Source organism: Oncorhynchus nerka, linkage group LG27 (genome assembly GCF_034236695.1).
Source record: "Oncorhynchus nerka isolate Pitt River linkage group LG27, Oner_Uvic_2.0, whole genome shotgun sequence".
Lineage (NCBI taxonomy): Eukaryota > Metazoa > Chordata > Actinopteri > Salmoniformes > Salmonidae > Oncorhynchus > Oncorhynchus nerka.
The window spans coordinates 109,173,144-109,182,006 of NC_088422.1; positions in this window are offsets into that span (position 1 = coordinate 109,173,144).

The following is an 8,863-nucleotide window of genomic DNA, read 5'->3' on the forward strand; positions in this document are numbered from 1 at the left end:
TTAGCTGGACCCCAAGAAGAGTAGCTGCTGCCTTGGCAGGAACTAATGGGGATCCATAATAAACCCCAGGAAGAGTAGCTGCTGCCTTGGCAGGAACTAATGGGGATCCATAATAAACCCCAGGAAGAGTAGCTGCTGCCTTGGCAGGAACTAATGGGGATCCATAATAAACACCAGGAAGAGTAGCTGCTGCCTTGACAGGAACTAATGGGGATCCATAATAAACCCCAGGAAGAGTAGCTGCTGCCTTGGCAACAGGAACTAACGGGGATCCATAATAAATACAAATGCAAAATAGTCCGTTTGATCTCCTGAAGGGATATTGGTAGGTCCCTCTAACTGAGCCAAAGATACATCTGCTTTAGTCTCTCTTAATGGTTTGTTTTCCTACCTTCGTCTTCTGTCTGGGTTACGAAATGCCAGAGCCACGTTTTAAAGGCACATTATGCTACGTGGTCTGGAAAATGATATGGTGGTATTTAGTACCACCTGGCCAGAACACCTTCAGAACATTGGGAGTCTGGTCAAGCGTTTTGGTGTCTGCCAGCTTGACAGTTAATCTGTCGAAGAAGGAAATGGTCCAAGCAATAGGCATGTATCTCAGGAAGGTGGTGGGCCGAGTTAAAGTCTGACTGCTTAGTAATATGGCATAAAAGCAAAGCTTGTTTTCTTCTCATTCAAAATAATCTTGTAAAGGTAATGGAATGGGATTAGTGTGGTGGGTGAAGAATCAAATACTTTAACCTGTATCGCTGCACAAATCTCATTATTGTGCTGCGCCTCCTTTAACGGTATGAATCAGGCTGTTTGAGAAGGTTTGAATCATGAGCAACCTGCCTACACATAGTTGGAAGTACAATTCACCAACATTGCTACTGTTGTCAAAGCTGTGTGCTGGAAAACCTTGGTAGAGCATGGGTGGAGTAGGCATTGTGGTGCTGGAAAACCTTGGTAGAGCATGGGTGGAGTAGGCATTGTGGTGCTGGAAAACCTTGGTAGAGCATGGGTGGAGTAGGCATTGTGGTGCTGGAAAACCTTGGTAGAGCATGGGTGGAGTAGGCATTGTGGTGCTGGAAAACCTTGGTAGAGCATGGGTGGAGTAGGCATTGTGGTGCTGGAAAACCTTGGTAGAGCATGGGTGGAGTAGGCATTGTGGTGCTGGAAAACCTTGGTAGAGCATGGGTGGAGTAGGCATTGTGGTGCTGGAAAACCTTGGTAGAGCATGGGTGGAGTAGGCATTGTGGTGCTGGAAAACCTTGGTAGAGCATGGGTGGAGTAGGCATTGTGGTGCTGGAAAACCTTGGTAGAGCATGGGTGGAGTAGGCATTGTGGTGCTGGAAAACCTTGGTAGAGCATGGGTGGAGTAGGCATTGTGGTGCTGGAAAACCTTGGTAGAGCATGGGTGGAGTAGGCATTGTGGTGCTGGAAAACCTTGGTAGAGCATGGGTGGAGTAGGCATTGTGGTGCTGGAAAACCTTGGCAGAGCATGGGTGGAGTAGGCATTGTGGTGCTGGAAAACCTTGGTAGTGCATGGGTGGAGTAGGCATTGTGGTGCTGGAAAACCTTGGTAGAGCATGGGTGGAGTAGGCATTGTGGTGCTGGAAAACCTTGGTAGAGCATGGGTGGAGTAGGCATTGTGGTGCTGGAAAACCTTGGTAGAGCATGGGTGGAGTAGGCATTGTGGTGCTGGAAAACCTTGGTAGAGCATGGGTGGAGTAGGCATTGTGGTGCTGGAAAACCTTGGTAGAGCATGGGTGGAGTAGGCATTGTGGTGCTGGAAAACCTTGGTAGAGCATGGGTGGAGTAGGCATTGTGGTGCTGGAAAACCTTGGTAGAGCATGGGTGGAGTAGGCATTGTGGTGCTGGAAAACCTTGGTAGAGCATGGGTGGAGTAGGCATTGTGGTGCTGGAAAACCTTGGTAGAGCATGGGTGGAGTAGGCATTGTGGTGCTGGAAAACCTTGGTAGAGCATGGGTGGAGTAGGCATTGTGGTGCTGGAAAACCTTGGTAGAGCATGGGTGGAGTAGGCATTGTGGTGCTGGAAAACCTTGGTAGAGCATGGGTGGAGTAGGCATTGTGGTGCTGGAAAACCTTGGTAGAGCATGGGTGGAGTAGGCATTGTGGTGCTGGAAAACCTTGGTAGAGCATGGGTGGAGTAGGCATTGTGGTGCTGGAAAACCTTGGTAGAGCATGGGTGGAGTAGGCATTGTGGTGCTGGAAAACCTTGGTAGAGCATGGGTGGAGTAGGCATTGTGGTGCTGGAAAACCTTGGCAGAGCATGGGTGGAGTAGGCATTGTGGTGCTGGAAAACCTTGGTAGAGCATGGGTGGAGTAGGCATTGTGGTGCTGGAAAACCTTGGTAGAGCATGGGTGGAGTAGGCATTGTGGTGCTGGAAAACCTTGGTAGAGCATGGGTGGAGTAGGCATTGTGGTGCTGGAAAACCTTGGTAGAGCATGGGTGGAGTAGGCATTGTGGTGCTGGAAAACCTTGGTAGAGCATGGGTGAAGTAGGCATTGTGGTGCTGGAAAACCTTGGTAGAGCATGGGTGGAGTAGGCATTGTGGTGCTGGAAAACCTTGGCAGAGCATGGGTGGAGTAGGCATTGTGGTGCTGGAAAACCTTGGTAGAGCATGGGTGGAGTAGGCATTGTGGTGCTGGAAAACCTTGGTAGAGCATGGGTGGAGTAGGCATTGTGGTGCTGGAAAACCTTGGTAGAGCATGGGTGGAGTAGGCATTGTGGTGCTGGAAAACCTTGGTAGAGCATGGGTGGAGTAGGCATTGTGGTGCTGGAAAACCTTGGTAGAGCATGGGTGGAGTAGGCATTGTGGTGCTGGAAAACCTTGGTAGAGCATGGGTGGAGTAGGCATTGTGGTGCTGGAAAACCTTGGTAGCGCATGGGTGGAGTAGGCATTGTGGTGCTGGAAAACCTTGGTAGAGCATGGGTGGACTAGGCATCGTGGTGCTCATGTGAATTTGCTTTTCTTTTTCAGCTTCAGACCAGTGCCCACTTCTCAATTAAAGCATAGTTGTTTTTATATATAGTATACATGTGGTATGAGAGCATTAACATATCACTATGGTGCTGTCGCTATTCAATCCATCCATTATATATCTATTATACATGTAGTATGGAAATATTAATGCACAGCAGCAGATGCATTATCAGGAATTAACCACATGCTTCTTATCCTGGTCCCAGATCTGTTTAAATAACCACATGCTTCTTAGCCTGGTCCCAGGTCTGTTTAAATAACCACATGCGTCTTAGCCTGGTCCCAGGTCTGTTGAATTAACCACATGCTTCTTAGCCTGGTCCCAGGTCTGTTGAATGTGATGTGTATGGAACGCTATAGTTGTAGTAGTAATCTGATGTGTATGGAACACTATAGTAGTAGTGGTAGTAGTAGTAGTAGTAGTAATCTGATGTGTATGGAACACTATAGTAGTAGTAGTAGTAGTAGTAATCTGATGTGTATGGAACACTATAGTAGTAGTAGTAATCTGATGTGTATGGAACGCTATAGTTGTAGTAGTAGTAATCTGATGTGTATGGAACACTATAGTAGTAGTGGTAGTAGTAGTAGTAGTAGTAATCTGATGTGTATGGAACACTATAGTAGTAGTAGTAGTAGTAGTAGTAGTAGTAGTAGTAATCTGATGTGTATGGAACACTATAGTTTAGTAGTAGTAGTAGTAATCGGATGTGTATGGAACACTATAGTTGTAGTAGTAGTAGTAGTAGTGGTAATCTGATGTGTATGGAACACTATAGTAGTAGTAGTAATCTGATGTGTATGGAACACTATAGTTGTAGTAGTAGTAGGAGTGGTAATCTGATGTGTATGGAACACTATAGTTGTAGTAGTAGTAGTAGTGGTAATCTGATGTGTATGGAACACTATAGTAGTAGTAGTAGTAGTAGTAGTAGTGGTAATCTGATGTGTATGGAACTCTATAGTAGTAGTTGTAGTTGTCGCTCTGGATAAGAGCGTCTGCTAAATGACTTAAATGTAAATGTAAATGTAGTGGTAATCTGATGTGTATGGAACTCTATAGTTGTAGTAGTGGTAATCTGATGTGTATGGAACACTATAGTAGTAGTAGTAGTAGTAGTAATCTGATGTGTATGGAACACTATAGTTGTAGTAGTAATCTGATGTGTATGGAACACTATAGTTGTAGTAGTAATCTGATGTGTATGGAACACTATAGTTGTAGTAGTAATCTGATGTGTATGGAACACTATAGTTGTAGTAGTAGTAATCTGATGTGTATGGAACACTATAGTAGTAGTAGTAATCTGATGTGTATGGAACTCTATAGTTGTAGTAGTTGTAGTAGTGGTAATCTGATGTGTATGGAACTCTATAGTAGTAGTAGTAGTAGTAGTAGTCTGGTCTGGTCAGGGTTATAGAGTTAGAGCTCTGAGCTGGTCTGGTCTGGTCAGGGTTATAGAGTTAGAGCTCTGAGCTGGTCTGGTCTGGACAGGGTCATTATGCTCTGAGCTGGTCTGGTCTGGACGGGGTTATAGAGTTAGAGCTCTGAGCTGGTCTGGTCTGGACAGGGTTATAGAGTTAGAGCTCTGAGCTGGTCTGGTCTGGACAGGGTCATCATGCTCTGAGCTGGTCTGGTCTGGACAGGGTCATCATGCTCTGAGCTGGTCTGGTCTGGTCAGGGTTATAGAGTTAGAGCTCTGAGCTGGTCTGGTCTGGTCAGGGTCATCATGCTCTGAGCTGGTCTGGTCTGGACAGGGTTATAGAGTTAGAGCTCTGAGCTGGTCTGGTCTGGACAGGGTCATCATGCTCTGAGCTGGTCTGGTCTGGACAGGGTTATAGAGTTAGAGCTCTGAGCTGGTCTGGTCAGGGTCATCATGGTCTGGTCTGGTCAGGGTCATCATGCTCTGAGCTGGTCTGGTCTGGACAGGGTTATAGAGTTAGAGCTCTGAGCTGGTCTGGTCTGGTCAGGGTCATCATGCTCTGAGCTGGTCTGGTCTGGTCAGGGTTATAGAGTTAGAGCTCTGAGCTGGTCTGGTCTGGACAGGGTTATAGAGTTAGAGCTCTGAGCTGGTCTGGTCTGGACAGGGTCATCATGCTCTGAGTTGGTCTGGACAGGGTTATAGAGTTAGAGCTCTGAGCTGGTCTGGTCTGGACAGGGTCATCATGCTCTGAGCTGGTCTGGTCTGGACAGGGTTATAGAGTTAGAGCTCTGAGCTGGTCTGGTCTGGACAGGGTCATCATGCTCTGAGCTGGTCTGGTCTGGACAGGGTCATCATGCTCTGAGCTGGTCTGGTCTGGACAGGGTCATCATGCTCTGAGCTGGTCTGGTCTGGACAGGGTTATAGAGTTAGAGCTCTGAGCTGGTCTGGTCTGGACAGGGTCATCATGCTCTGAGCTGGTCTGGTCTGGACAGGGTTATAGAGTTAGAGCTCTGAGCTGGTCTGGTCTGGTCAGGGTCATCATGCTCTGAGCTGGTCTGGTCTGGTCAGGGTTATAGAGTTAGAGCTCTGAGCTGGTCTAGTCTGGACAGGGTTATAGAGTTAGAGCTCTGAGCTGGTCTGGTCTGGTCAGGGTTATAGAGTTAGAGCTCTGAGCTGGTCTGGTCTGGTCAGGGTTATAGAGTTAGAGCTCTGAGCTGGTCTGGTCAGGGTTATAGAGTTAGAGCTCTGAGCTGGTCTGGTCTGGACAGGGTCATCATGCTCTGAGCTGGTCTGGTCTGGTCAGGGTTATAGAGTTAGAGCTCTGAGCTGGTCTGGTCTGGTCAGGGTTATAGAGTTAGAGCTCTGAGCTGGTCTGGTCTGGACAGGGTCATCATGCTCTGAGCTGGTCTGGTCTGGTCAGGGTCATCATGCTCTGAGCTGGTCTGGTCTGGACAGGGTTATAGAGTTAGAGCTCTGAGGTGGTCTGGTCTGGTCAGGGTTATAGAGTTAGAGCTCTGAGCTGGTCTGGTCTGGACAGGGTCATCATGCTCTGAGCTGGTCTGGTCTGGACAGGGTCATCATGCTCTGAGCTGGTCTGGTCTGGTCAGGGTTATAGAGTTAGAGCTCTGAGCTGGTCTGGTCTGGTCAGGGTCATCATGCTCTGAGCTGGTCTGGTCTGGACAGGGTTATAGAGTTAGAGCTCTGAGCTGGTCTGGTCAGGGTCATCATGCTCTGAGCTGGTCTGGTCTGGACAGGGTTATAGCGTTAGCGCTCTGAGCTGGTCTGGTCTGGACAGGGTCATCATGCCCTGAGCTGGTCTGGTCTGGTCAGGTCTGGACAGGGTTATAGAGTTAGAGCTCTGAGCTGGTCTGGTCTGGTCAGGGTTATAGAGTTAGAGCTCTGAGCTGGTCTGGTCTGGACAGGGTCATCATGCTCTGAGCTGGTCTGTTCTGGTCAGGGTTATAGAGTTAGAGCTCTGAGCTGGTCTGGTCTGGACAGGGTCATCATGCTCTGAGCTGGTCTGGTCTGGTCAGGGTCATCATGCTCTGAGCTGGTCTGGTCTGGACAGGGTCATCATGCTCTGAGCTGGTCTGGTCTGGACAGGGTCAACATGCTCTGAGCTGGTCTGGTCTGGACAGGGTTATAGAGTTAGAGCTCTGAGCTGGTCTGGTCTGGACAGGGTCATCATGCTCTGAGCTGGTCTGGTCTGGTCAGGGTTATAGAGTTAGAGCTCTGAGCTGGTCTGTTCTGGTCAGGGTTATAGAGTTAGAGCTCTGAGCTGGTCTGGTCTGGACAGGGTCATCATGCTCTGAGCTGGTCTGGTCTGGTCAGGGTCATCATGCTCTGAGCTGGTCTGGTCTGGACAGGGTTATAGAGTTAGAGCTCTGAGGTGGTCTGGTCTGGTCAGGGTTATAGAGTTAGAGCTCTGAGCTGGTCTGGTCTGGACAGGGTCATCATGCTCTGAGCTGGTCTGGTCTGGACAGGGTCATCATGCTCTGAGCTGGTCTGGTCTGGTCAGGGTTATAGAGTTAGAGCTCTGAGCTGGTCTGGTCTGGTCAGGGTCATCATGCTCTGAGCTGGTCTGGTCTGGACAGGGTTATAGAGTTAGAGCTCTGAGCTGGTCTGGTCAGGGTCATCATGCTCTGAGCTGGTCTGGTCTGGACAGGGTTATAGCGTTAGAGCTCTGAGCTGGTCTGGTCTGGACAGGGTCATCATGCCCTGAGCTGGTCTGGTCTGGTCAGGTCTGGACAGGGTTATAGAGTTAGAGCTCTGAGCTGGTCTGGTCTGGTCAGGGTTATAGAGTTAGAGCTCTGAGCTGGTCTGGTCTGGACAGGGTCATCATGCTCTGAGCTGGTCTGTTCTGGTCAGGGTTATAGAGTTAGAGCTCTGAGCTGGTCTGGTCTGGACAGGGTCTGTTCTGGACAGGGTCATCATGCTCTGAGCTGGTCTGGTCTGGTCAGGGTCATCATGCTCTGAGCTGGTCTGGTCTGGACAGGGTCATCATGCTCCAGCTGTGGTGCTGGAAAACCTTGGTAGAGCATGGGTGGAGTAGGCATTGTGGTGCTGGAAAACCTTGGCAGAGCATGGGTGGAGTAGGCATTGTGGTGCTGGAAAACCTTGGTAGAGCATGGGTGGAGTAGGCATTGTGGTGCTGGAAAACCTTGGTAGAGCATGGGTGGAGTAGGCATTGTGGTGCTGGAAAACCTTGGTAGAGCATGGGTGGAGTAGGCATTGTGGTGCTGGAAAACCTTGGTAGAGCATGGGTGAAGTAGGCATTGTGGTGCTGGAAAACCTTGGTAGAGCATGGGTGGAGTAGGCATTGTGGTGCTGGAAAACCTTGGTAGAGCATGGGTGGAGTAGGCATTGTGGTGCTGGAAAACCTTGGTAGAGCATGGGTGGAGTAGGCATTGTGGTGCTGGAAAACCTTGGTAGAGCATGGGTGGAGTAGGCATTGTGGTGCTGGAAAACCTTGGTAGCGCATGGGTGGAGTAGGCATTGTGGTGCTGGAAAACCTTGGTAGAGCATGGGTGGACTAGGCATCGTGGTGCTCATGTGAATTTGCTTTTCTTTTTCAGCTTCAGACCAGTGCCCACTTCTCAATTAAAGCATAGTTGTTTTTATATATAGTATACATGTGGTATGAGAGCATTAACATATCACTATGGTGCTGTCGCTATTCAATCCATCCATTATATATCTATTATACATGTAGTATGGAAATATTAATGCACAGCAGCAGATGCATTATCAGGAATTAACCACATGCTTCTTATCCTGGTCCCAGATCTGTTTAAATAACCACATGCTTCTTAGCCTGGTCCCAGGTCTGTTTAAATAACCACATGCGTCTTAGCCTGGTCCCAGGTCTGTTGAATTAACCACATGCTTCTTAGCCTGGTCCCAGGTCTGTTGAATTAACCACATGCTTCTTATCCTGGTCCCAGATCTGTTGAATTAACCACATGCTTCTTAGTCTGGTCCCAGGTCTGTTGAATTAACCACATGCTTCTTAGCCTGGTCCCAGATCTGTTGAATTAACCACATGCTTAACCACATGCTTCTTAGCCTGGTCCCAGATCTGTTGAATTAACCACATGCTTCTTATCCTGGTCCCAGATCTGTTTAAATAACCACATGCTTCTTAGCCTGGTCCCAGGTCTGTTGAATTAACCACATGCTTCTTAGCCTGGTCCCAGGTCTGTTGAATTAACCACATCCTTCTTAGCCTGGTCCCAGGTCTGTTGAATTAACCACATGCTTCTTAGCCTGGTCCCAGGTCTGTTGAATTAACCACATGCTTCTTAGCCTGGTCCCAGATCTGTTGAATTAACCACATGCTTCTTAGCCTGGTCCCAGATCTGTTGAATTAACCACATGCTTCTTATCCTGGTCCCAGATCTGTTTAAATAACCACATGCTTCTTAGCCTGGTCCCAGGTCTGTTGAA